We start from the raw sequence: 27,469 nt of genomic DNA, 5'->3' as shown, positions 1-27,469 counted from the left end.
AATTCCTGGGATTCATATGGATGATGTTATTCCAGTGTAGGAACACAGCATGTGTTATTGTTAAAATGTATTAAGGATACATCTTGTATTGTACTGTTTAAGCATTGTGATATTTGCATAGTTTTGTTAATATTTGATTTTTATTTAAAAAACGGAAGCAGCCAAAGAGTCTGAGGTTTGATCATTTCATTTGTTTCGGGCAGCAAAAAGTGACCAAATATGCATATATTTTGGAATATTGGAAATTATCATGGTTTCTGTTACAACAGTGAAATGGAAAAATTGTATTGTTTTTGTGTAAGAGCTGTGAAACAGTGGAAGTGTTTATAGACCGGTAATATTTGCCATACCAATTGTTTGTATTATGATATGAACTGAAGGCCTGAAAATTATATGTGCTACCATCTGGTGAAAACAGAAGTAGCATTTCATTATGTGGTGCGTATAAACAATAGAAGCAGTGTATTCTGAAAGTATAGTTAATATTTTGCTTAAAGAAATCTACCTTATAGGGATTTAGCTTGTTTGATAGCACGCTGGCTTTTCATGTACTTAGTCCCTGGGGTGATTTACTTTGTTGTCTTATGTGAAATGAGTTTGATGATCTCAGCTAAGTCTGTAGTGGATATTAATTCATGGTGTAAGACATCCCATATAGTTTTGCAGAGGCTGGCATCATTTTAAAATTGTATGTTTTGCTCAGAGTAGGGTCACTATATCTTGTAACTGAATTTATTGTAATCAAGTTTTTCAGGGCAGCGTTATGGTACCAGTACCTGCAAATGTTTTTCACATATAGTCTGACATGAGTCAACCAGCCACCTTCAAATTCAGTTTTAAATATGCACCTTTATGGTATCCCTTTAAAGCTCCTGAAGTGGACAGGAGGCTGTAGGACTCTCCAGATGATACAGACCCCTTTGTAAGCTGAAATCTAACTCCCACAAATGTTTTCTGAGGAGTTAGCAAGACAGCCTCTTGCTCAGACCGTATCTGCAGTATAAATACATCCTTCCCTTCCAAACAAACACGAATCCTGCCATTTCTGGAACCTGGCAACTGCTTTCGAATAAAACTTACTATTGCGGCTTGCTATTTTGTAGCCTGTCGCCTATCTGTCAGGTCCTCTGTGTTGAAAGGAGAGCTGGGGGCAGTGGGAGATGTCCCCTTCAGGTTAAGGAGGTAAATGGGTCATCCTGTGGCTGAATTCTGTTAATCTGATCCCCAGATGTGTTTGGGCTAGGAACAGAAGGCAGTATCTGTGTTTATCTGACCTGGGTTGGTTACAGTAAAAATAGAAATAACTCTTAAAAAAGCTCCAATGGAGAAATTGAATAAATTGGAGAAAGTATGATCCAAGATAAGATGGTCCTTCCCCTTCACCATGTGGGAACAGGACACTAGTCAGAAGCAGTTTTGAAGGCGTTGACTTGATTGCTGCACCTTGTTTGGGTTACATTCATCCACTTGGAGCTGGCTAGTGTTAGTGTCTTACTCTTTTTCCACCAGCTGTTGTCACCAGCTTCCTGATGCTGTAGGGAAATGGGAAATTTTTAGAACTGGACTCTCCTTGGCCTCTGTTCTTTTCAGCAGATCTGCTCAAAGGTGTCCCAAGGGGAGGTGGTCATGAAGCACCCTGGAAAATAATGGTGTGAAGTGCAGCACTTGGTGACAGAGCTGTACTTTTAAAGGTGAAAATGTTCCGTAATGACGTTTTTGCACAAAGATGGCAGGTGCTGCATGGGCTACTGTGTCTAAGCTCTCTTGGCCTGTGCTCATGTGGCTCGCTCTGACCACGGGCAGGAACGACCCACGTGCACCGAGTGACCTGCAGTTTCCAAAGCCTTTTAGCTCTAAAATTGCCATACTATTATTAATTTTTGTGCTGGATCTTTCCATCTTTACTCATCTATTATTCCCATTAGCCTTGAGTTAGCTGAAACTTAACTCTGATTTTGTTCATGATGCTGAGACTGGACACCCTGAGCTAGGAGATGGAAGTTCATTTATTTTTTAAATTGTATTTCCTAGAAGGCACCAGATATTTTCTCACTGTATTTATATCACAGCCAATGCAAGTTTTGAAAAAACATTTCCACTACCTGCAATTTGTTTTTATATATGCTTTACCTTTAGTATATTTATCTAACCTGTATAGTGACAAGGAAATATTCCACTAATCCCATACTGTGATGTTTTATTCACACATAGAAGCATTTTTTTAATTCAAAGTATAGTTTTTAATGTGTTGCTTGCTCTGTTATTTGTTCTTTTATTCCCTTTGCCTAGCTCTTCTTGCTTATCTTTCATTATTTCTCTTTAGCAGCTTTTTTTTAAATTTCTTTCTCTTTCTTCTTACTTTCTCCTTCTCTCTATCTTACAGGTATACACTAACAGTAGAAGCCCCAGTTGGAAGATTATCAGTGAAGAACAGAGTTTTTAGGTCCTAGCAGAAACTTCATCACACTGAAAAAAAAGTGAAGATTGCAGTTTGCAGGACCTAGTGAAACCTTGAGAGTGTGAAAAGTATTTGTATTTACTCTCACTTTCACTGGGTCTCCTAACCTTAAAATACAGTGGAAGCCCTCAGAGTGCCCACTGTATTTTAAGCCTGCTGTACCAGTTTTGTGTAAATGGCAATAAATGAAAGTAGCCATGCAGTTGTTGGTAGTTGGTATGTTACAATGTCAGCAAATCTTGAATTACTATTTTGACATAAACATTTCATATAAATTTGTATTTACTTAAGCCTAGTTGTGTAAAAACAAAAAAACCCCAAACAAAAAACCCAAACCAAACCAAAACACACACCCCCAACAATTTTTTAATACCTATATTAAACTATGATTGTAATGATACTCTTTACAAGTACTGAGGCAAATGTAAAAATATTTATTCACTGGAATGTTCTGGATATAGCTGTCTTAATCAACAGTACAAAATTCTCTTTGCCCAAGCAATTAATATTTTTGATGGGCAAGTAAAATATGTGGTTTTCTTGCAGTTTATACATCCTCCTCATGGTAAATAATGCCAAATAGATTTAGTATCTGGACAGATAAATTTTTCATTATCATTTGGAAGCCTGATTTAAAATATATTACTTTGAGAAATACAACATTGAGATTTTAACCAGCCATATTGTGCTACAGCTTATTGTTCTGTTGCAGGGATAATGCATTAATGTTTATTGAGTTCTTTATAAATTTATATGTGTTATATATAGTCATAGTTTCCTTTGTGATCTTCTGTTTTATTAAGCTGGAAATTTATAAAGATGTGAATTTTAAAACTACTGGTCATTAGGTAGTATGTTGCAGTTTGGGAAATTTTTTTTTTGTTTTTAAGCTTAATGTTTTTTACTGTCCTTTCTGTATTTTCCCATGAGATTAAGGTCGTATTTTTTATGCATGTTGAAAAATATTCACTTATCAGTATGGGTGCAACTGTAAACAAGTGATAAAGTGACAACATTTACAACAGCAAAACTGACAGCATTTGCTTTAATTTTCTGCCATTTTTGTAATTATATCAATCAAGACCAAAACTAAAATGATATTTTAGCATGCTGTAAGAAATGAGGAATTCAGATCTTAAAAGACCATTACAATTAGCTTTGAAACATTCACCATTTTAACATAATTGTTTCATATAGCTTATACGTCTTCATTTACAGGCAAATATTCTGTTGATCTTTTATAAACAAAGTAGCACCCATCTGCTTCTTGAGACACTCCTGGCGCCTATTCATTGCAAAAATAATACATGTCCTAATGACTTCCACATATTTTGAAATCTCCCTTTTGAAATTGGTCTTGGCAGATTATTTGCAGGTACTTGAGTTGCATCTGTTTGCAATTTTGCAAATGCGGAAGACTTTAATGTTGAGCACTGCAAGAGGGCTATTTTAATCCTCAGATAACATAGGCTGTCATCAAAAGCCACATTTATCTTTTCGAAGGTGGGGCAAATGTTTAATGTTAAAAGACAGTAAAAGGTCAAGGTCAAGGCTGAGGTCTGAATATTTTCCTTTCATAAAATTGTGTCTTTTGTCATTTACTTCTTGCATTTCTTTCATTTAAGTTTCAGCTTAGCTACCCATTGCCAAGAGGATGTTTTGCTGATAAAAATGAAAGATCAGGAAGAGAGTAAATCTGAAATAATTGTGAACTTCGGTCTGTTGTACTTATTATTACCATGTGGTTAGCAGCTGACCAACTTAAGCCGTTTTTATTTACACTACAAAACTGAGCAGCATTGTCCTAGGAAAGTACAACTTTTATTCAATCACTAGACTATGTTAAAATGGAGTTAAGGGTCTCCCTTCATTTCACAGAAGCAAGGAGGTAAGGTTGAAATGACATCCTTAATGTACCTCATTGGGCCTTGTTATTGCAGCACATATGGTACACTATGAAGGATTACCAATTGTTAGAGGACCCCTGCAAGAGTTGGGCACGGTGGGGGTGAGTTAAGGATGACGTTTCAGCTTTAATTCCTCTCTTGTTTTCCATATTGCCATTTGACTGTTAACATTTCTTTCCTTTTTTTTTATTGAGACTAAGTTTTGTCTCTTGAACGTTAAAATGTCCCTTTTCCTGCATGAAAAGGATCAGTGTTTTAATAGAGGGAATCAGAGACCAAAAGCTTTTAGAAATGGTTATTTCTAGGCAGCTACTTTCTGTTCATGTTGTTGTGCAGTGAGAATAGCTGGAAACCCGAAAATGTGCCAAGGTTTTAAGCACCATGAGGTTTAGTATGAAAGGGGACTGAATGAATGTTTTGTGCAACACACGTTATTTTCATGTTTCTTGATTAGCTCTGCGGTTGTAAGAGGAGCATGCGCTTACCTGTGAACTTTCACTCAAGTACCTTAAAGTTTGCTGCACTTACAAAGTTTAACAGAATGGCTGGGAGATAGTTGTTTAAGAAGGTTTCATACTGAGCAGCAGCCACCTCTGAGGTAGAACAATAAAGCTATTTTTATAGCTTGTAGCAGTATGGGACAGGAATAAACACATCAACCAGATAAAATTGCTGTGAGAACTGAGGTGGTGGGATGGTAGCATTTAAGATAGCATTTGACCAGGGGTTACAACTTCGAAAGTGTTTCAGGGAGCTACATGCCTGTGGCTTACATCTTCAGAAGTGTGCGGCCTTTTGGGTTTTTAGGTGCTTGATCTCCATTTTAGTGGTATTTAGGTGCCTGAATAAGGGTCAAGGGTTTGCATGCCTTTGGGCTTCTGGCCCCGTGTTCAGTTTTTGAAAGAACATTATGCACATCTCTAAAAATGTTTCCCAGAGTGGTAAATTTAATATAATCAGAGTGCTATACACTACTGTCAGATGTTTACTATGGACAACCAGAATTTTGCTTTTCAATCTTAAATGAAAATTCAGCTTATAGATCTGCCTGGTTTCTCTCTATTATCTTGGCACACTGATTTGGTGCTGTCTTATAGGATGTAGTGCCACCTCCTCTATCAGCATGCTGCCTCCTCATTATCATTTAATTATTTATTGTTTCTATTGCAGAACACTTGGGCCTACTCAGTGAACAGCTGTCTGTGCTGGGGTGGAGCTGAGTATTTGGGGAATGAGTAAGTAGAAGTAGTTGCAGTAGCAGTCAGGATGGAGAAGTTGAAGTGTTTGCTGCTTAGAAATAAGAGATTGTTTCTTAAACTATGGTACTGGAAGAAGCGGCAGGTTTGGGAGTTGTTTGTAATTTTTGAGACAGAGAATGAGGAGCCATACTGAAGGTGGCAAAGAATTGGCATTGCTGATTAACAGGGATAAAGAAAGTAGGGAATGGCAGGAGTTCAGTTTCATCCATTCAAGTTTAAATTGGCAGCAACATAATTGGAAGAGGTGGTCTCAGGTGCAGGCAGTTGTACAAGGCTCAGATAGCAGACAGATGTAGGAGGTAAATGTGGGTGTCATCGACATAAACTTGGAAGAAGGCACATGAGCAAAAAAAAAAGAGATTGCCTAGACAGAGAGGAGTGAAGGAGAGAAGGGTAAAACAGTTTTGTGGAACTCCACAGAAAATTAGAGATAGTGGAAGAGTGTTGCATCAAGTAAGGTACTTCTAGGAACAACTTAGCAACAAGAACTGTAAAAAAGATAGATTCTTGGAACAATTAAGTGATCCTGGCTGCTCTCCTGCTGAGGCACTGGCGTGGTTACATTTGTTAGATCAGTTTGTTAGATCTGGTGGGACAGCAGCGCAAAGTGGTTATCTAGTCGGGAGCAGTTGTCATATTATTGTTCATATGCTTTGAAAAACGTATTGTGCAGTTGCTGCAGCCAATTTTCAAATGATAACTTGGCCATTATCCTCACTTTTTATGGCTCAAAATATGACTCCACATTATGGATTTGTGTTTTGCAAAACCAGCAACCTATCAACAAATGTTTATGTACTTCTACAGTCCGATGTGTGCTGATAGCCATATTAGATGATGTTTTTTATATCAAAGTTGTCTTATCCTTATCTTGCTTATAATCTTTTCTCTAATCAATTACCTCTTGTTTTCTCAGCTAAAAAAATCTCTATAATCCTTTTTTGGGGATTTGCAAGGGAGGTTAAGTGAATGGTTCACCTGCTTCCTTGTACATTGGCAGTGGGATGACAAAGAAGTTATTGGTCCTTATTCAGTGCTCTTTAAACAGGTTTGTGCTGCCTGCTCTCTGCTCAGCCGTTCGTGTGGGCAGGAACATACTGCCTGTCTCTACGGTCTCCGAGACACACTTTTTTGTTGAAAGTCAGAATATGGTGATGCTCTCCTGGGAATTTCTGAGGCCATGTGAATGCACAGGAGAGCTAGGGTCACTGTAGCGATCTTCACTTCCTTTCACTGTTGCTCAAACTAAATATACCTAACCATTCTGCTTAAGAAGCAAGTTCTGTCCTCTTGTTGCTTCCACAATTTTATTGTCTTTAGAGGCATATTGATGTTCACCTGCCCAGATATCTTTACAGCTACTAATGAAAAAATACCTACATTAACAACATAGACACAAGTGCACCTTGGGATGAATGTATTATTTATAAAGACTTACCATCACACCCCTCACAGTTACATTTTATGCTGCTTGTGGGTGTACTCCTGTGTCTTGTTGGCAATGCAATTAGTTGCACTGTGGGAGATTCCCAGGTTCAAAGCCAGGCATGTAAAATCTATTTCACCCCTTTTTAATATGTGGGTCTTTTTGTAAACGAAAAGAAAAAAACAAAAATCATGTCACCCCTTCACAAAGTAGAATAACACTATTTGTGAAAATCTTACAAAGTCTGATCCAGCCTCTACTGCTGCTTTTTATATGTTACAGCTCAGCATAGTTGTACTAGACCAGTACTGCTCTGCAGGTGGAAGCGTGAGGGCCATTGAACACTTTGAGTTTTTCCAGTGGATCACAATTACAGAAACATCTGTGCTAAATAACTTTGTGCAGATGCACTGTGAAAATTCAGTGTTCAATAGCCCTCAACATTTCTAATTTCTTACTTGTGGTGGTGTAGTTTAGAAGTTGCACATTGGGTTGCAGTATAAAGCATATTGGAAACATTTGTGAAGGGCCTTTTTAGAATGCTTATGCTGCAGTGAAAGTACTCCCAAGCGCTTTTGTTTCTTTATTTAGACTTATTCCATTTAAAAATGGACAAAATGCATGCTAAGGATGCTATTGATGTAATGCTGCATGAAAGTGCAGAGGTCTGGTATACTGGCTTGAAAAAAAACCTAATATAAAAATTTTTTTGAAATTAGTAAATTAGGGACAGGAGGGAAACTTGATAAAGTTGAGTTTTAAAACTATTGAATGCTACAGTGAGATCATACAGTTTGAAAAAGTTGAATGCATATGCTTCCTGAGGAAATATACTCCCTACCTTCCATTCTCTTTCATCTAGGTGCTCTCTGTATTACAACAGCAGGAATGAAATAAAATCTTGAGGAATACGGGAGTAATTCTGTGAATACTTTGGATGGTTCCAGGCTTAACTTCCATAAAACAACTAAAAGGTGTAAATGCAGGTAGTGTTTTGCTGCTTCTTTTTATGGGGCTGATTTAATCTTTAACATGATCCATGAAAATGCTTTAAACAGATCTTGATGTCAGTTTCAGTGGTGTCTGCAGTGCAGGAATGATTTGCTGGAATCTTTTTCCATGAGACACCCACTGAGGGACTTTTAATACTTTTCTCCTTCATCAGGATATCTATGAAATTGTCTGGACTGGAGTTAACTATATATTTCAAATTTAAGCCTAGTCTTTTGGGATAGGTAGCAAAGGGACAAGTCATGTGCTAGAAGTAGTGTGATATTTATCCTCTGTTCCTTATAGGCTGAGCTTATCCTGTATCATGGCAGTCAGCCCAGCTCAGCAAAAGCCATTTCCACTTCATTTCTCAATGTCTGATTTTGCTTCCATTGAAGTTAATGGCAAAACTCCCACTGTCTTCAAGTGCAGAGGGATCAGATATTCAGAGAGGTTGGCTACACTTTTAATGCTTTCATCTACTTGGAAGTCGAATTTTGCACTTAACTTCTTTTAATCTTTTGGAAAATTTAAGCTTTACTTATTTTCTCCCAACTATTTCTGTAGCCTGATGTTACACATATCTGTGATTTTACTAGTTAGTGAGAACTTGTCATTACCCTGTTATTTTTTGGTTAATTTAATAATTTTACTTTAATGTGAGAATAGAAATTTGTTTCCCTATGATGAGATTTTGTTGCTGTACTTTAAATCATTGCAACCTTTCCATGGGTTTAGGCTCTTGTTTACAAAGATCATAATATGACTAGCCATACGTAATTATTTGTGTTAATGAAATACTTGACTGCATTTATGGTCCATTTGGAAACAAGTATGAGTCCAATAGAGACAAGTATGTTTTTCAGTGGATTTACATACATTTATGGATTAGAATCAGGCGTTCCTCCTTTTATAGTCGGTGTAGGTTTAACTAGGTTAAAAGGTTTTCCTGAATATTCATCCAGACATTTCTTTTTAAATAAGCTTCTGGTGTAAGTTTTGCACAAATTAAAAAGTACATAAAAACTGGAGGAGGGGAAGAAAGCAAGTTGAAAAGAAATGAAAAACTAAGTATATTTAAGTTTTATGGCTTACAACCCCCCAAATTTCAGAGCTTTGTGAAATTAAAAGGTTAGCTATGAATAACCACAATCAAATCTTTTCTTTTGTCCATATTTAATTCAAATGAGATTGCTCCATATTGACTTCTAATGCTAAAAGGCCACCCATCATGGAATCCCTGCAGCCAATGAAGCAAGCAAGTGAATGCTTTCTTAAATGATGCTAATCAGTCCAGAGAGGCCTGCCCTCTATCCCCATCAGTATTCTGTAATTCAGATGTGCTGATAACCTGAAATTGAATGTGTCAGTATGCAGACATGTGAAGAAAAAAGGAAACTAAAAGGCAAAAGAGGCAGCTATAGAGACAATGCCTGTTTGATTTTTTTTTTCTTCTAAGTGAAGAATAAAAAGCATAGTTGGTAGTTGTTCTCAAATGCTTACCAAGAGCTGTACAAGAACATACAGAAAATTCATAAAAAGGCTAGACAATTTCCAAATTGAGAGGAAGTTAAAGAAAAAATAAGAAAGCAAAGAAAAAAAAACAACAAGCCCTAGACCCCAAAATAAAATACATTTTGAAAAGATAATACCAAAAGGTTAAAGTGTTTGTGTGTACCTAGAAAGGTTCTAGTCTGAACACTTTAAAAAGAGGGCTCTCTTACCTTTGTGGTATCTAGCAGAAGTCAGTTGCTATATCTCTTCTACATCTTGTTTTTTTCCCAAAATTTAGATTTCAGCTGTTCCTTATCACATCTGGTTTAAATTTTGAACAGACACTTTCATGTCAGATGCAGATTTTCTTCCAAAGACTGACATACGCTTGCTGTTGTATTACAGTGTTGTATCAAAAAAAAAAAAAGTGATTTAATTTTTCTTTAACTTCTTTGAATATAAAAATTATTTAACTTTCTGAAATAATTCTTGCAGAAACTTTGGGTCTCATTCTGGCCTGTTGTGCATGTGGCAGGCATACATCTGAAGGCAGAATTGGGTACTTTGTTCTCAAAGCATTCTGCTGCTTCTCATGGTGTATGTTGGAGATGTTGCTTGAATTTAGATTTGACCTGCTGTGCTTGTACTCAAGTTCCCCCTTATATTTCATCTATTCATAAAGAAGCATTGCAGTATATATTCTGTAATTTATGATGTCTGTGCTATAGAAGCTTTTTAAGATGTTAGCAATGGAAGATCTTTTCTCCACTGACAGCTTCTGTCACAAATATATCGGAGAGACGATGATACTAGTGGTACTGCTTCGATGAAAATTGGAATGCTGAGAGAAGATGTGTTTGTTAACCAAATTGTACTGATACAGTTTCCTTATATGTGTTGTAGTCTGTGATGCTGTTGAAAACCATTTAGCTTTTTTCGTCAGGGGGTCGCAGAGGAGGCAAGTGTCAGCATCTCCATTGATAATGGAAAAATGGGGACATTTGGAATTGGGACAGCTTGTCCAATTTAGTGAGTAGGTCAACTGGCAGAGCTGGGAAGTGACCATGGTCTCTTGAATGCAGCACTGTCTACCAGTCCGTGCTGTCAGCCCTCGTTGCTCTTCCCAAGAGCTCATCTGTCCTCGGAGGTGGCAGCCATCAGAAGTGTGTGTGCAGCAGCTTATGGAGCAGCTGTGTCTGTGTCTGGAGGGCTGCTCGGTGGCCATGGGCTCACCTGGCTTGGAGGTATGTATGTGGGTATGGGTTATTGTGGTGGCCATGGCTCAAAACTTAAAACTGAGGAAACTGACTGATGGAAAATGTAGTAGTTCCCATCTTGGACACTGTATTTGTCGTTCTGCTGGCAGTTACAGGGCACCTGCAGAATTTGCTGTAGGCACAATTATTTGGAGTTACTATGGAATGATAATCTTCTTGATTGGAAAAGACTGTAGTTTTTGAATTCCAGGTAATATTAGTACACTTCTAAAATATTTTCAATGAGGCCTGAAAGGGTTTGGTAACTAGTTTTGGCCTCCAGAGGACTCTGGTGTGCACTTCCATGTTCCTTAGTGCCCCCTCTCCCTCCCCACTGTCTTACTGCCTACCACTTTTTCAACAGAAGTGGACGCAGGCTTTCATGGCTGACCAGCTCTGCTCACTAGTTGGCGGCGCAGTTCCTGTCAGAGAGCTGTGAACAGGGCACCAGATTCCTCACGGTCGGTGGACAGGTTCCCATTGACTTGTGTGTGCATGGCCTAATGCTCCCACCATTAGCCTGATTTTCAGTGTGCTGAGAACTGCAGGTTCTGTTAATCACTGGGATCTAAGTGTAATTAGCGTTTACGAAGGGACCACTCAGATGCCCTGCTGCCACAGCTTTCCAAGTCTGTTGATGGAATGGAAAGAGACCAAGAACCGAACCCTGTTCTCTGGTCCCCTGTCTGCCATCAGGAGATTAGAGGCTAGCCTGAACAGGATGGAAATGACATCCGGAATTTTAATTATTTATCTGTGTACTTTTTTATATCTCCTCATTGCTAGGATATTTCATCTTACCTTAAAAATATTTATTTGAAATCATCAGTGATCAAAGGCTGGGAAACAAAACTGAGCTGGATACGGTTTTTAAATTTTTTTTCTTTTGGAGGAAATTGGAGTGTCAGGATAATTCTTGAGCATGCAAACTTTACAAGATGAAGTCAATCCAAATGTTACATCCTTAAGCTTCATAGTAGAAGATTAAAACTAACACACACACACATATATATATATGTGATCAATTTTATCTACTGTGAGAATTCAAAGATAACTGGTATAGCTTGTTTTTAATTCAGATTAAGTGTTTTTTACTTGATCATTTTATACACACACATACACACACACGCTCACGCACTCCCTCACAAGCACACGTCTGTGTACTGAATTGATAAAGAAAGAACTCTGGTTAAATAATCCACTTTTGTCTGACAACGGAATCAGTTATAGAGGTGCAAATATGCAGAAAGCTATTTGGAAATGCATCCTCGTAGTTGTCAGGTTTTATTATGCAGGAAGGTGTCATGTTTGTTACGAAGCTGAGTGCAGATGGCAGAGTGGAAGAAATGGATCACTAATTTTAACAATGATTAATGAACAGAGATAGAAAATGAATTACATTGGACTATCGGAGGCAAGAAATATTTTTGAGAAAATTTTGACTCATCTGCTGTGCTGTTCTCTGTAAATTATTTTCTGAAATTCTATATGTTGTCAACAGTTGACTGCATTTTCCATTACTGTCTATTTCTGTTCTTAAGTACTTTTGTGTTATTAGAGATACATAATTTCAAAATACCAATACATTCCTGATTACTTAGAGAAAATATATGTAACAGTATGAATGTTCCAAAGGCTCTGGCCCCAAATGTCCTGTTTTTATACTCTCTCGTTCTTCACCATTTTATCTCTACATTAGAAATATTTAGTGTAATTTTGTTCTATTATTAATAAAAGGAGGTAGTTGGGGCAGAGGAGTTGTTCTGTGTTTTTTATAAAAATAAGGAAAAACATAGACGCAAAGTTAACAATAAAATGCAGCCAAGTGGGTTAGCGTGGTTTTAAGCTTACAGTGCTGATTCCACCATTTGTGATTTCACAGTCTAACCGGGAAAAACATACACACAGCTGCTTTTTAAATTGCTACCACCCACGTGCTCCCCTCCTTCACTATAAACTCTGCTGGCGCATATGCACTCCCCGCACTTACCCACGCGCTCAGTGGCCAGTCTCGCACATCCCAGGCTGCAGGGGGAAAGCGGAAGTTGCCACTAAGTTATAATTTGTTGTTTATCCTTGTTTTACAACCTGCTGAGATGTGCAGCCTCGCCAGCTAACCAGAGCTTCTTGCTGGTGGGATCTGAGAGCTGTGTGGGGCTCGCCCATCCTCAAAGGAGGATTAGTTCTGCTTGGAAAGAGCTGTGTCCTCACCACCCTTCCCTCCAATATTAAAATATATATTAAAATAGAAGAGAAATGCAGTGACTGAAACAGAATTAAATGTTTCCATTGTCAATTATATAGAGGTCCAGAAGCTGAGGTAAAATAGGGTGAAAGGCTGGCTAGCTCTTCAGCAGTGCCATGAGGCGTTTGCAGGGAGGAGAAGGGGTCTGATGGGTGAGATGCGGTGCCTGGTGCCTGTGTTGCATTGACTACGGTCTGACTGCCCAGGAGGCATGCAGGTGGACTGTGTTAGAAGCGAGGGGAACCCAGGAAAACAGTGGCTTGGTGTTTTTGGAAAGCTCTCTGGCATGTGTGTGTCCTGGATCTCTTTTGATGGCATCATGCTGAATCTCTGCTCTGGTCTCCAGGGCTGGACAGTCACCTGTGGTCCAGCTGTGGGTGTTGGAAGGTAGATGGTCATGTTTTTCCTGTGTCTTTAGAGTGTTTGTGGTGTTATTTTGGTGATCATAATGCTGGTAAGGTTTGGTAATTTACTGGATGATGGTTAATTGCATTGCTACTACCCAATACTATGTGTGAAGCAAAGCTTAGACCTCTTTAAGAGGTTTTGTTCCAGACAGGAAAATGCCCCTGTTTACATTTGGTCTGAATTTGGCCTGTCACATCTCATTAACCGTGTGTGGTAGGTGACTATACTTCACTCCATTGCCGAGACCTCCTCCTGTTTGATGCTAACATGGTCATCTGTACTTTCTGCTGTTTAAGGACCTGATCCTTTTACTTGTGTGAAGAGCTCATTCAAGAAATCTCATTGATTTCAAGGAGATTGTTTGTGTGCAAAAGAAGTGCTTGGCGGGATTTAGTCTTAGGCAAGCAGCCTTATTGCTAGAGTATCCACTTCTCTGTATGCAAAGTAATATTCTAAAGATTGCTTGCTGTTGTGTAAAAGAAAACAGTAATTCGGGGTAGGTGTAAAATTACTAAATAAATTTGTAAACTTTCCACATAAACGATCTCTTTCCTGCAGTGTCAGGCCATGGTGGGAGACACATCTTCCCAAAGAGACACGTTGGGCTTGTGAGCAAATAGCAATTTCATGTCCATTGCCTCTTTTACAAGCATCAGGCTCAATCCTGCTGCTGCTAAGTGTATGGCAGTTTTGATTTTTAACTTTAGAAGCTGTGGAAGAAATATGCTTTGAGAACTTCAGACTCAAGTTTCCAGGAGCTTTAGTCATAAATACAGGTATATAATATGCTCATGAATGATTAACTCTACCTAAATTGTGCTTACATTTGCAGAAATACTTGAAAAATGCACTGCTCTTCAAAATACATCAGGGGAGATTCCCCTATAGCATTTTGGGTCTTGGAATACATAAACTAACCTGGAGTAATTTGAACTTTTATCATCAGTTTGCATCTATGACCAAGATTTGTGATTTCTTCCGTATTCTCTTTCAAGATGTGCCCTAATCTTGCTAGAAAGTGCTAGAGAAAATTTTAAATGACTTTATGAATGACTCTAACTCTAGTATTTTGCATGTAATTATGGTCCTGATGGGAACATACTTTAGAAAAACAACTACTGGAACAATACAAGTCCTGCTCAGGTTACATAGCATATGCTAAACACTGAGAAAACATACACCGTGCTTTAGTGAACAAGGTAGGGGAATGCTCCTGGGAGCCAATTTAGAATGTGACTTAAGGCAAGCGTGGCTTTTTGTCTCTGTTTCTTTTGGCAAACTGGTAAAACAGCAGTGGTGGTTGGAAATCCCTGGTAAACCCCTGAGGTTGCTGTGCACGTACAGAGACCAGTCTGTACCTAGACCTTCACGAGGATGGGTGGGTGTTAGCTTTGGACCTTGCCTTTGTCTGGGAAATTATATTGCTCTCATACGCTTCTCTTCTACCTTGTCCTTGCGTGGCAGAGATGAGCATGGGGTGTGGAACTTGGATAGAGGTACACGGGAAGTAATGAGGCTTTGACAAACCACTGCTGCCACAATAGTAGTACTATTTTCCACCTCGGTAATAAACAGTTAAAATGCCTTTTTTTTTTTTTAAAGAAGATCAATATATATGCAGTGAAGTGGCTGTCTGATCAATGTGCTGATTTAGATTTTCAAAATTTCCTGTTTGATAGTGTAGTTGTACTTGACTCTGTTACTATATATGTAAAGGCATGGGTTTGTACCTATTGAGACATATTATTTAAGTGAACGTTGGTAACATTGCAGACTTGAGGGTATGGGTGTGAATAAAAATCCCCTGTGGTCCTTCTCAGACCTCAAGCGGGTCATCTTAATTTCTTATGGCATCTTATTAGTTGGAGCTAATGCAAGTAACCTTAACTAAATTTTGCTTCGCTGTTCTATAAAAAGCAGGAAGCACAATGAAAAAAGTGTGGTTTTAAAACATTAGTTTTGTTGGTGTGACAGCTTATGCACATAAATCATTGCAAAATGTTTGTGGGACCGACCCCTTGGTTTTTACCATTATCTTGGCTTAACTTAAAATACTAGTGTAGACAAGTTGGGTCTGCGTCGACATTGACATTTTCCACTTGAGTGCTTTTTCCCTTATGTTTTTCTGTGTGTGCACAGTACTGTATGTTTTAGAAGGTTTAATACATTTATGTAATAATAGAAAGGTGTATCTATATATATTTGAAATAGAAAATATACTAATATGAGCTATACCATGATCTAGAGGATATCCAGGAGGCCTGTCATACTTCTATTACTTCAGGTAAATAACTGATTGACCTTTGTGGTGTGCTGATACTTCACTAATCAGAACCTGAAATCTGTATAACAACACTTCATTTACTTGATAGACAAAAGAACAATTGCACTTGAAGTAATGTGATTTCTAAATAGACACTGCCTGTCAAAAATAAATGCATTAGAAGTAAAATGTAGCTCAAGGAGACAATTAGCAAACAGAGGTGACACTGTAAACAGGTGCACCCATTATTCCCAAAGCTTGTGGCAATATATTCACATCTTTTAGACTGATGGAAGATCATGTGACAGTTTGGTGAATTATCTATCTGTATCATCTGACTGATGAAGCCTGCTGCAGTTGCAGATCATTTAAAAATGCATCTCACAAATTACATGGTAGCTGGGAAAAAATGCAGGTTTTTCCGAACAATGCTTTTCTAAAGCTATGTGCTGGAATACCTAATTTTTCTTTGAAAGGAAGTAGACCATTTCATTATGCTATGTATACAGTCAGTTAAGGTTGTGCAAATTCATTACAATGTTTGTTAATCTATAAAACATTTTCTATTCCAGTTTTAGTGACATTGAATATTTTTTTATGTGCTATTTCTGAAACATTTTTTCCTATGAGCTGAAAGGGAATAACACATTTTTTATATAGACTTCTTAAATCGCTACTTATCAGGGAAGATTTGAGATGAGAACATTTGACCTACATCTTTTTGCGGGTTATTGGATTTTTTTTTTCTACATAGAAAATGTAAAACAAACAAGAAAGAATCTATAAACAAACTCCCTCTTTCTTTCTCTACTAGACTGTGATGAGAGCAGTATCACTTATGAAATGTCCTCTTATGTGATGTGGTGAAAACTGCCTCAGATGGTGTTTTGTAATTTGATGCACTAACAAGATAGTTAGGAATGAAAAATGCATTTTCCCAAGCTATCATTTCATAAGTATTTTATATTTTCTTCTTTTTAAAACTGTGGATTGATGATTATTTCAGTAGAAGTAGAGTTGTGTTATCGGCGGATAGTTGTTGCTGATGACAATTAGACTCCAACAGGACACCCTTAACACCTGACCATTTAATTGTATCCTGTGTGGTGGCTTTTTGTTGTTGGTGGTGGTTTTGGTTTTTTTATTGCTACCAGCTTCAATTATGGTTATAATTCGAGGCACTCCTCTAGAACTAGATACACCATAAAACTGCCTTTATGTAATGTGCCTATGGCACATACCTGTTCTCAACAGAGGTGCTTCTCAGATGCCCCAGGATCAGAACTGGGAGATTTTCATTTTCCCCTTACTGTTTCATACCAAAATCCTGCAGGTAACACCCATCTCTATATGAGCACAAGTAAAGAAAAACTTTAAGTCTTTTCAGCAATTAATAGACAGTGAGCTTTGTCCTGCAAACCCTCTTCCTTTGCTATTAATTGCACATACAAGTCATAAAAGCCCAGAGGTGAACTGAATTGAAATAGTCTTGCAGATCTTAGGAAGACTCCGGAAGAGTCTAAGGTTGTTTATTTTAGGGGTTTTAACATAATTGTTTTCTTTTAGGTGGCTGAAGAACTGGCTCAAAGAATATTTACTGTCGAGGCTGGGTTTCTTTTGTATGTTTGCCCTACCCTAGTCTTTATGTAGATGTTAGCAAAAAGGTTGCATTTCACCTGTTTCACTGTCTATTGTAAGTGGGTGTCAGATGCCAGTCCTCCTGAAATAATGCTTTTATCAGGAATGGCCTAATAGTGTCTTGAGGGCTTTTGAGGAGCTCATTTTGGGAGGGAGCTGCTCTCAGTAGCCCCTTTCAGACTTGACTGAAAGGGTTTGACTTGCACGTTAGGGCAGGAGTGAGGAAAGGGATGAAGGTGAGATGGGCCTTCCTGCACCACCCTTCTGCTGGTGCTGCTGCCTGAACACAGCTGTCGTATACCTTTGTAACATCTGGGTAGTGGAAGAAAATAATTGTGGCCTTTGTGAGTGTTGATATGCCAGTCTTTATTGTGTATCTGTGATGGGCATACTTTTGCTTTTTGTGGTTGTGTTTCTTCTGTAGCTTTTTACTGGTTGTTCCTGTGTCATCTTTGGTTTGCATTTGCAGCCTGTACGCGTAGATGTAGATCACTTCAGAGGAGTTTTGTCTGCTTAAACCAGAGTAAATTGGGATTATGGTGGTACCTGACTGGCAGCTCCCTGACAAAATGCTTTTGAATTGGAACATGCCAACTTCAACTGCTTTTATTCAGGAATAGATGGATTGGGATTGAATTTGTCTTCAAATGGGGGAAGGGGGAGGGACCTGTGCATCTAGGGCGCTGTTGTTCAGGTCAAGTCTGAAGCCCTGATCTCCCTTTCAGGTGTGGCTTTGCATAGAGCCATTTTTTTCTGGACAGGGAACACTGAATTATGTTACTCAAGTGGAGTAGCTCCAAGGTGAGGTACAGTGGCTGACGCTGAGGGCTGTGGGTGGGTGCATTCCAGTGAGATGCGAAGTGTGAGACATGCCAGTCTGAGGACCTTGGCTTTGCTGCCCTCTTGGCTGCCCTGCGGCGGTGGTGGGTGGGAGGGGAGGGAAAAGGAGGATGACGGAGGATATCCTGCTCATTTATTCACCTTTTATTTTCATGGAAGCCCTCATAAGATTATGATTTTTTTCTGAAATGCAGAAAGGGAAAAAACAAAAGGAATCTCAAAAAACTTTTGCAGGACAGGAAAATGTTTCCTGCCCGGCTCTTTCAGGCTTATCCACAGAAATTTTTTCTTTCGCTTATATTTTTCTTTAATGAGTCAAGCCCCTAAAATGTATTATTTCATATTCAAAGTGACATTTTAACATATATTTGCCTGACAATATGACACACATATTGGTTTTAATGAGGGCCTCATTATAAAAAAAAATGCGTCTACTGAATAAAATACAAAATATTTTCACCTAAATGTTGCGTAAATTATTCAGAAACAGGGTTCCTTTGACAGGGATGCGTGAGGAGCTCAGGCTGCCATTGTCTGTAGCATGCTTGATCTCTGGGTGGCTGCAGGACTCCCACCTACTCCGTTTGCCAGCACAGCAGCTTCCCACAGACTAAGACCCTGGCCAGCAGAGGTGCCTGTGTCCCCAAGTGCCTCACTGGGCCTGGCCGGAGCTGGGTGCTCAGTGCTGGGCAGAGCAGGGTGTGGAGGAAGGGCAGTCACTAGACAGTAGGACAGTCTGTGTGTGGGGTAATGTGGAGCAGCCTCGGGGCTGCTCTAGCACAGACTGCTTTGCCTCCCGCCAGCTGCCCCGCAGCGCTGCCTCAGAAGGCTGAACCTGCCCTGTCTCCTGCGTGCTGTGTCTCTGTCTGCTGGGAAATCTCACGGGGAGGAGAAGTGGTGACAGTGTAGGTAACTTATAGGTAATTCTTCCTCTCTTGGGAGATCACAGCAGCTGGCAGGATCTGGCTCTCAGAATAGCCACGTCTGAAGCATGGAACAAGCCTAACCGCACACCTGATGCACGCTTGCTTCACGATCCAGGCAAAAGCAAATATATTCTCTAACAGTTATTATTAAATATTCACCAACTAGAAAATATTTCAGACATCAATATACTCACTTAACAAGCCTTGACATCCTATCCTGTTCACTCTGATACCAGCCACGCAGCAGCTGCTGAGTTTGGTGGATGCAGGTTAGGATCCTGCCTTAGTTCTAGCTTGTGCTCTTTTTTTTTCTCCCCTCTTACTTTTTGCCATAGAGCATTAGCACATGTAATGCAGAGTTAAATTTGGGTTTTCTTGGCAAGGGTTAATAATCAATGTAGATCTTAACAAAGGAGATGCTGCCTTATTATACTGTGAAACTTTTTTTCTTAACTGTCAGTGAAGCAGTACTAATTATTACTCCAGTGTAAATGAGGTCATTTCCTATTAAGAGAACAAAATGCTTAGCCTTGCCTTGCCAATTCATACCATCTATTTTTCACACATACCCAGCTTCTTAGATTTTTTTTCAAATTTTGATAAAATCCATTCATTTGTATTAGAAAAGTGTAAACCATTGCAATAATAGTTGCCCATTATTATCCAGATGAGCTTTTGTAATGTGTGGGTTGTTTGAATACCATGTGTTAGCTATGGAACAATTAGCCAGCTGAATGGTTCTTTAAAACAATCAGATACTTTTATCTCCCTGAAAAAATACATTCCTTGGAAGTGTACTGTTTAACTGTAAATTCTGAGGAACATTAAACTCTCATTGCAAGTAGTACTTTAGGATATATGTTGATCAAGGACAAAAAGACATCGAAATATCTTGTCTTCGTGTTTTCATTTTTTTTATGCAAGCAAAAAGATTTAAGGAATATTGTAGCAAACAAAGGGTAATTGTTTTAGCCCAGATGTTGCTTTTGCACAACAAGCAGGTTACAATGTTCCCACAGAGCTGATGAGCCCAATCAGTGAAATGATTAAAAATTGATTTTGTCCCTGTAATTACAGTATGTAAACTACTTAGCTTGGATTGCAAAGGAAGTGATTTTCTAATTACGTATATACTCTGGTGTCTAATGATTGGTTTTTTGAAGTAATGAAGAGAGAGCCCTAACGACTCCTTGGTGCTCTGTTGTTTAAGAAAGACCATCTTTAGAGTAAGCAGCAACAGACAAAGAGTTTAAATTGAATTTTCAACACTGTTAATGTGCACATGGATTTGTTTATTAAAGAGACAGTAGCATAATTTGATTGGTTGAGAACATCATGGCTTTTTTATTATGTAATATATTAAGATGCATGTGTCATGGTATAGGCACGGAGGTGATGGAAACCTTTTTGTGTACCACTTTAAATTCATAATGTTTTCTTACAACTCACTCGATCAGATTGCCACAAATGTCTGTTCATCCCGTGCATCTAGAACACCCGTAGGAAGAGAGCGCAGGTATCCAATTTCCCTTTCCCCAAGCAAAGTTATTTTTCATGTAGGTGGGAAATAAGTTGGCCCTTTTTAAGCACCTGCATTGGAACTCAGTGGGCAGCTGTCCAGCTTGGCTTTTTACATTTTGAAACAAATCTTTCAGAGGGAGGAAGACCAGGTGGAGAAAAGCCAGTGATCAGGGTGTTTGTGGGGAGCACAGCCTCAGCACAGCTCGCTGAGGGCAGGGGTGCAGGGTGTGGGTGTTACTCCGCAGGCACCTCACTGCCATCCAGGATAGCCCATGGGTGTGAGGTGGCCCGGGGGGTGTTGTCCAGGGGAGCTGTATGCCAGGCCCTGGGGCATGCCAGCTGGTAGAGGCTGTCCTTGGGGTCTGGGATGCGCAGAAGCTACTGGAGATGCCCCCCCTGCCCTGCAGCACAGCACTGGGGCAGGAGGGCAGCAGCTGCTGTCCCCTGGGGTTGCTGCTCTGGGATGCTCCTGCTCCCTCCTCCTCCTCTGCCCCCAGGGACCCCACTTTAGCAGTGGGCAAGGTGTTTTCCCAATGTGTGATTACTGGAGGACGGTGCCATGTGGATCTCCTGCTGAAACCGGGGGAAGTGTGCCTGCATGTTCACAGGGCATGATGTGGCCTCTGGGGCTAGATCCTACCCCTTTCCAAATCTGCAGTGGCAACTGCCACGTCACAGTTAAACCGTGCTTGCCACCAGCGGAACAGATGTTGTTAGCAGTCATGCTGAACCGCTGGTCTGCAGCAGGGCCTGATCCAGCCACCACCAGGTCAAACAATGTGTCCTGACTTCTAGGGCTTTGGATCAGGCCTGAGCATGAAAGGCAGGAGCAGCACCATGCTGAAGTGATTAGTTTAGCGACCAATAGCTAGTCCTAACAGGGGCATGTTAATGGTGGTGTTAATGCCAAAGAACACAGCAAGGTGGAAGCTGTGCAAAGTAAATGCAAACTGGGATGTTTGAAGCACAAATGTGTGTAGAAAAACCTAAGGAGCCAGAGAGAGTTGCGTCTCTTTGATAAAATATTTTTGCAAACTCCTTGGCTCCCCAGAAGTTAAAATGATGTGCATTCCTGTCCTGTGCTCTTTGCTGTCTTTTGCTTGCTTATATCAGGAGGGAAAATGAGAGCGGTAATTTGTCGCATGATCTCGGTGATGTAAAGGAGCTTCCCTGAAAGGATGTTAGATCAAACACTGCAGATTTGCCAGGAGATGTGGGCAAATTCTGTCATGGTGAGATGGGAGTTTTTAAATACCTTTTATTTATAGGCAGACGGTTTTATGTGTTGGAGATCTCCAAGCACCAGGGCAGGGCACCCAGGGAGCAAGGTCTGACACTGGGGCTATGAGGGAGGATAGTGCACGGCTGGGGCTTGGCTGGGGGGCTGCGGTGACACGGGTGGAAGCCGTGCCCCAGCCTGAGAAGAGTGGTGTCAGCTCTTACATTTTTTGGGAACAGTGGAAAAATACTGAGATTTATTCCAACATCCTGCTTTAGGGACTGTTTATCTCTCTTCGTTTATGCATGTAACTCCCAGTGACACTAAATGGACCCTTAAGGCCCTGTTGGTCCTATCCTGCATTTATGATGTATGCCACATTCACATGGAGGCCCATGAAGGGTGTCCCACACGGCTGCTGGGCTGGCTTCGTCCTGTCATTGAGCCTCTTTCCCTGCCTGCCTGTCTCTCTGGCCCTGCATCTCTGATGTGCCTAGGGTGAGAGCAGCTATGCAGTGGCATTTCAAGAGGCCCTCAAAAAGCAGCTGATAGGGAATAATTATTTAAACACGACACCTCATTCCATCAGAAAGGGTATGCTGTTTACAGAGGGCCCAAGCCTTGTCCCCTTGAGATTAGCAGGGGTTTCATTGCTGAGTTTAACCAGAATGGGATGTGCTGCTAAGAGCCTCAAGATGAAGCCTTTGCAGCATCAGTATTTGGGGAAAAGTCCCATTGTTCAGAACAAGTCCATGCCCGAGCATCTTAATTCCCATGCTATGTATTAGATTTCAATCTATAACCTGCAGAAATCCTTCTGGCCCCCACTTATCAATGGGATGGGAGATCGCTTTCTCCCTTCAATGTCCTTAATTCATTTCAAGGAACGAGTTACATAAGCATGTTTAAGAATGAACAAAAATTTTGCCCTGTTACCCCAGTTATGTCTCAATAGTACTTTTATTTTACCATCCTCTTCCTGATGGCCTTTGGGGTTTCTTTTTCTTTGGGGGTAGAGGTGTGCCAGGGGAACAGGCTCATTTGCTGAGCCAAGTGCAACTACACAGAGCATTATTCTGGGAGGCTTTACCATGATAAATTGGTCTGTAGGGGTTCACAGTGCAATTTTTTAATGCCAGTGAGTGTATTAGGCACTGGTAAACTGGCCCAATTTGACCTAAGTGGAACTACCTTAATTTGTTTCCATGCAGCTTGCTGCCTGTACCTTTAAAATATCTGCTTTACATAGTCAGTGTCAAATGCGTTAGAATAATATTAGCTCAGGTAAGTAAAATACCTTTTTATAAGGCTTTAAATCATTTCTGCTACAGTTTAATGTGTAAAGCTACAGATTTTCCCAATTTGTTCGTAAGGTTATGTATCACAGACCTTAAATCATTTAAGGTTTTAAACCTGAGGGGTTCACTCACAGTCATGAACTGGAAAGCAGATTGTAAGAGACATTGACATGCTGATCAATGACACGAAGCCTCCAAACAAATCAGTACAGGACTTTAAGAGATGAAGCCTTACTGTGTTCTGTCTGTCATCAGAATTTATAAAGCATCTTAGTGAAAGCCCCTTGAGAATTATTCCTAGAATTTTGCAAGTCATGAGCGTGTATGTAAAATCTGAATTTTTTTTTAAACACAAGTAGCCTTGTAATGGCATAGCAAAAATGTAGTCTACGATGTCGGCGTAGGAGTGCTAAGAACCTGTTCAGCGAGAACATCTTTTCGAAACCTAACAGTTTATTATCATCTTTGTTTCTATTTCTTGCCTTTCTTACATTGAATAAGCTGCAAGTGAACACTAAAAAGGTATATCTTGAGGTTTTAAGACATCAACAACAGCAGAATTACAGACAAACAAGCTGTCACTGTTTTTAGACACTGTGTAACTGAAAACGTTGGATGGGACCTATGTTTATATGTAGCAGTCCAGGAATTTGCTTTTCTGATTTATTCCAAATATTGTAACCAAAATTCACTTATTTGCCTTCTAAAATGGTATGGGTCTCTATAAATGGGACCTGAATCCTATCTAGATGTGATTTCATATTTGGGAAGACCAAATCTGATGAAAAGGGTTTTTTTTAACTATTTACAAAAGGTTTTTGTTCTCTCCAGCCAACACTGTAGGTGCTTGGCTTGACTGCCCATTGGTTTGCTTCTTGTGTAGCTGGGTATACCCATGAGAAGTGGGGTACCAGATTGGGATAATGGCTTGTATGTGCTCACCACCCATTAAGCTCAATACTGTAAAATATGTAATGAGAAGATAGGCTTTGCCTTTTGGGGCTTATAATTCAAGGATAAAACCAGAGACAACTGGCATGTAAAAGAAAACTAGGCATGAGGAGAGAGCAAAAAAGAAATGTGTTCCTACGCGTGAGAAACAGTGGTGATGGCAAACCAGATGTCTGCTGCTGAATTGTTGGCAGTTAACTGTGGAAATGTGAGTTATAAAGGAGGGGTTTGAAGCTTTTACTGGGGTAATTCTCCTATGTCAGGGAAGTTCTGCAGAATTATCACTTGGAAAACATTTCAAAGCATGCGATAAAGACTGGTTCAATCTGCAAGCAAGGCGGAGAGAGTGGGAATCAGGAAACGTTGTGGTAGACCATCAAATTGAAAATAAGTAGCCTGTGTTTGGTGTGGTGGAGAAACCAAAGGAGTGAGAAGAGGAGGTGGCATGGACAAAGTGGGACATTCTGCAGTAACATTTTGCATTGGATGTAATCGGGACAAAGTGGAGTCTGGAGAGATCTTAGAGGATACATGAAAAGTGTTGTATCGGTGTTGCGCTAGTGGAGAGCTGTGCTGCTTAGTAGTGAACTCCTAATTTGCAGAAATATTTAGTATTGTTTTCATCATCAATAGGAGTCCTCAAAATTGTTGTTTATCCTTCAGGTCAACAAATGGCATTGCCCAGCAGTGTGGTCTTGCTGGTGCTGACCAATTTAAACCAAGCTCTTAATTATTCCCAACAGAAATGAAGGATGCAATTCTGTACACACTGACTACTACAGCCCACCACTGGGACTCTGTGGAAAAGTCAGTGCTTCTCTGGGAAATCAGTGTTGGTAAGGTGAAGCTCTAAGGCTGTGGTGCTTGAACTGGGGATTCAGAGCCAAAGCCTGCTGTACAAAATAGTTTGGTTGATGTAGATGTACAAAGTGTATTATTTGGAAGTGAACTTTAATTTCATTTGTTAGACATGCATAGGAATAAACATAGTTAGAATTCTCAGTCATAAATTCTTCAGATTATAGCTTCAGTTGAGTGAACTTTATTTTGCTCTAAGAATGCCCTTTGTTTTTGTTTCTGTTTTGCTTACTAATGTAATGGCCCTAAATTCACTACTGACAAATATCTTGGAAGTATTCTGGTTTGGCTTTTACTGCTGGCTCTTATCTCTTTTAAGTAGGGTTTATTAGATGAGATCATCTACAAAGGACTTATTTCTGTTATAAAATGGAATTAAAAAAAAAGTAAAAATACAATTAGTAGCTGTTCTCTTTTTACTCAGTTTGAAAGATTAGAATATCAATGTCAAAGAGAATAACTGGGTTTCTGGAGTATGCTATGCAACTTTTGTTTTATCCTGTTTTGTCCTCTTTTGCTGCACTGTCTAGGGGAAAGGATCAGAAGAATTTCATTCCGTTCCTCAGCATTATCTTGAGGAGAGGTTTTCCCTCTCAAAACAATCCAGAACTGAAAGAACTTTTCAGTTCCCCAAATGAAATGACCACCAAACACGTACATTATGAAGGCTTAAAAAATAAAATGTGTTAATCCCATTAATATTCTAATTCTCAATACTCTCTGCTGCTCTGTAGATTGTCTGCTTGAGATGGCATTGTAATATTTTAACATAAATGTCTGATTCAGACACTGAGGTTTGACATATTAAATTTTTCACAGGTTTTATTTTTACAGTTGCGACCTTCAGTACCTATCCCGTGTCTTTTAAGAATTTCCTCAGCCAGGGAACAGATTCATTGGTTTAAGAGTAACTGGTAAGAATACTTACTTATATTGTTCTCATAACATTTTCTTCTGCTTATGGATCTGTGTTTTTAGGTTTGTTTTTCTGTATTAAAAAAAACCCACAAAAAACAAGGTACCAAAGTTAGATTTAAAAATCTGTTCTCACATGATTTTTTTACATCTTCAAAAATGCTACGTTTATGTCTTTAGCAAAACTTTTTATTGTAGTTCTTTCAGGGTGTAGTGAGCCTACAAATAGATTTTTCAAGAAAAAAATCTGCTGGGTAAAATCATGAGCATTCATCTTACACAGTTGATATGTAATAATTGTGTTAGAGATGAATCATCATTTATTCCTTTATCAACAGACTGCTGATTTTAAAAAAAATCCATGACACTCATGATTAAATTCATTGTATCACTTTTTGTTGGTTTTTTTTTCCATAAGTTCAGTAGAACATCTCATGCATATTATTAAGAACCATATTCTGTTGTATATTAGCATGCGAAGAACACCCATGAAAATCAGTGGGTGGAGGGGTATCACATTGTATATGTGGTTTTCCTCTGAGCTATTCCAGTGCAGTAGAAGAAAAGCTTCTGTAAAGTCTGAGAAATCAGATGGGTGTGGAAATCGGTGTGAAATCAGAATTGGGTTATTTGGCCCTCAGTTTGAAATAAAAGTCTAGCTTCCTAGGAAATAACCAATAATTAATTCTACATTTTACATTCTACATGTGTTAATTGATTCTTAAATCAAAATTTCTGATAGCTTCTGCTCCCAAATCAAATTCATATGTTACTTCTTTACTACAATTGTTATACCGGATTGTCCAGTCGTTTTTATATCTTGTGAATCAGTAGAAACTGTGTGATTCAGAGGAATTGTGCTGATTTATAGCTGATGTAAGTGAGAGGATAGTCAGGCATATTAAAGCTTCAGTACTGCAAATGCATAAGCAGGTATTGAATTACTGATGCTAATGGAATTACTCACGTGAGTAAAGTTAAGCGTAGATGTAAGTGTTTTCAGGATTGATGTCTGTACTTACAAATTTATATCATTTAAGAATATGGCTCACAATTTTTAAAACTTACTAATTGAATGTGAGCTACTGGATTTTATTCTAGACAATTGACTCAGAGAATTACAGTGACTTGATTCTAGAATAATTCCATCAAATTTAGAGAAGATATGTGGATTTTTAATGCTGTAAATAAGGATGTAGTTTGACCAATTGACTTTACTGATCCCTACTAATACCAGGAAATACTTGCCAGAGTAAAGGAGGAGCACAGAACTGGACAATTAGTAATACAAATGGTTTCAATCAAATGGTTAAATAGCTCAGCAAAGACGTGGTTTGTTTTGTAATAGCATTTGGAATCCAAATAAAACCATCTGAGAGATGTGCTGTTTGTTGTGATGTTAATGCAGAAAACAGAAAACTCTCAACACATCTTCAATTTCAGGGGGCTGTCATGGAAGCCATTATAGGTTAAAAAAAAAAAACAACCCAAAAATTCCAAGCCCACAAACTTAAAATACGCATGGAGAAGCTCATACTCGATTCTAATTAACAAAGCTTACCTTTCTCTTGACCATACCCCTTAGAGGTCATCATGT

General features: G+C 39.2%; 1 protein-coding gene across 7 annotated transcripts in view; it reads left to right on the top strand.

The window, feature by feature from the left end:
• ZNF536 (zinc finger protein 536) overlaps positions 1–27,469 on the top strand; it is a 352,727-nt gene that overhangs the window by 29,665 nt on the left and 295,593 nt on the right. For 2 of the 7 annotated variants that reach the window (XM_074839489.1, XM_074839497.1), the window contains exons 1-4: positions 5,520–5,600; positions 6,541–6,672; positions 7,913–8,036; positions 25,777–25,871. The exons of 2 other annotated variants lie outside the window; for them this stretch is intronic. The gene's annotated coding sequence lies outside the window, so the exon portion shown is untranslated. Of the gene's footprint in view, positions 1–5,519; positions 5,601–6,540; positions 6,673–7,912; positions 8,037–25,776; positions 25,872–27,469 lie in introns of those variants that run through there. 3 more of the 7 variants (XM_074839491.1, XM_074839492.1, XM_074839490.1) reach the window with 2 other exon arrangements.

The sequence above is a fragment of the Strix aluco genome, chromosome 14 (genome assembly GCF_031877795.1).
Source record: "Strix aluco isolate bStrAlu1 chromosome 14, bStrAlu1.hap1, whole genome shotgun sequence".
Taxonomy (NCBI): Eukaryota; Metazoa; Chordata; class Aves; order Strigiformes; family Strigidae; genus Strix; species Strix aluco.
This window is presented reverse-complemented; position numbering and strand designations above follow the sequence as displayed.